Source organism: Salvelinus sp. IW2-2015, unplaced genomic scaffold, assembly GCF_002910315.2.
Source record: "Salvelinus sp. IW2-2015 unplaced genomic scaffold, ASM291031v2 Un_scaffold5436, whole genome shotgun sequence".
NCBI classification, from domain to species: domain Eukaryota; kingdom Metazoa; phylum Chordata; class Actinopteri; order Salmoniformes; family Salmonidae; genus Salvelinus; species Salvelinus sp. IW2-2015.
In genome coordinates, this window is record NW_019946701.1 from 11,517 (window position 1) to 13,636 (window position 2,120).

A 2,120-nucleotide genomic window follows, 5' to 3' on the forward strand; every position below is an offset into this window, starting at 1 on the left:
CCTTCCCCTCTCCCTACCCTACCTCAGTCAGATTTCTGGTTCTTCTAACTTATGAGAACTGCATGTCATATTTATAGTTTATACAGTCGAATATATATTAAATAAGTGTATATATATACAGTGGCTTCAGAAATGACTTTTTCAACAGAAAATAAATTGCTCATCAAACTACACACAATACCCCATAATGACAAAGTGAAAACAGGTTTGTAGACATTTTTTCAAATSTATTAAAATACACAACAGAAATACCTTATTTACATAAGTATTCATACCCTTTGTTACGAGACTCGAAATTGAACCACCAAAGACTCTTCCTAGAGCTGGCCGCCCTGAGCAATCAGGAAAGAAGGGCCTTGGTCAGGGAGGTGACCAAGAACCCGATGGTCACTCTGACAGAGCTCTAGAGTTCCACATGTGGAGATGGGAGAACCTTCCAGAAGGACAACCATCTCCGCAGCACTCCACCAATCAGGCCTTTATGGTAGAGTGGCCAGACGGAAGCCAGTCCTCAGTAAAAGGCACATGACAGCCCGCTTGGAGTTTGCCAAAAGGCACCGAAAGACTCAGACCATGAGAGACAAAACTCTCTGGTTTGATGAAACCAAGATTCAACTCTTTGCCCTGAATACCAAAGCGTCATGTCTTGAGGAAACCTGGCACCATCCCTACGGTGAAGCATGGTGGTGGCAGCATCATGCTGTGGGGATGTTCTTCAGTGGCAGGGACTGGGAGACTAGTTAGGATCGAGGGAAAGATGAACGGAGCAAAKTACAGAGAGATCCTTGATGAAAAGCTGCTCCGGAGCACTCAGGACCTCAGACTGGGGCGAAGGTTCACCTTCCAACAGGACAACGACCCTAAACACACAGCCAAGGGTCTGAAAACATATGCAAATGTGATATTTTTTTCTATTTTTTTTTATATACATTAGCAACAATTTCTAAAAACCTATTTTTGCTTTGTCATTAAGGGGGTATTGTGTATAGATTGATGAGGGGGGAAAATGATTTAATACATTTTAGTGTAAGGCTGTAAAGTAACAAAATGTGGAAAAAGTCAAGGGGTCTGAATACCATCCGAAGGCACTGTACATCATGAATTCAACTTTTTGTTGTTGTTGATGATGATGCTGTTATTTATTAAACACTTCAGTACATGCCTGTCTCCCGTCTCCTGTCTCCTGTCTCCTGCCTCCTGTCTCCTGTCTCCTGCCTCCTGTCTCCTGTCTCCTGCCTCCTGTCTCCTGTCTCCTGCCACCTGTCTCCTTTCTCCCGTCTCCAGTCTCCTTTCTCCCGTCTCCCATCTCCCGCCTCCTGTCTCCCATCTCCCGCCTCCTGTCTCCTGCCTCCTGTCTCTTGCCTCCTGTCTCCTGTCTCCTGCCTCCTGCCTCCTGTCTCCTGCCTCCTGCCTCCTGTCTCCTGTCACATGGTTGGGGGATACGGATGATCTCTATTAATACCATGTGTGTGCATGCGTGCGTGTCAGAGAGGTGGAATCTCACCCTGGCCGTGTTGACCCAGCATAATACACCTTCCAGGAGAGATCACCAAGCTGCTCCTAGAACACCGGTATACCTGTCACCTTGGAGACCTTGGAGCACTGGGGTGAACGGAGCCTTCCGGAATGGTGTTGGGAATGACGTAATGTCAGAGCTATCACTGGTGGTCAGCGAGTCTTCACAGAGGAAGAAGGGGAGGAGCATCCACCTCAGTGAATTTCATAAAAGTTAAAATAGTGAAACATTAAAAAAATATATCCTTTTTAGATAAAACTATACTAAATATATTCACGTCACCAAATAATTTATTAAAACAGACTGTTTCGTAATGGAAGTCTACAGTAGCCTCAACAGCGCTCTGTAGGGTAGCACCGTGGTGTAGCCGGAGGACAGCTAGCTTCCATCCTCCTCCGGGTACATTGACTTCAATAACAAACGTAGGAGGCTCATCCCGTTCCATAGACTAACACAGTAATTATGACAACTTCATAAACTCCAACCAATCAGAGTTTTTGCAGCATGAACATATATGTTGTTCACCCAATCAAAGGATCAGATTTTGAATCTAGTACTAATCAGGGGTGTTTTCATTCCGCCGATTCTGTTGCAGACCCTTTTT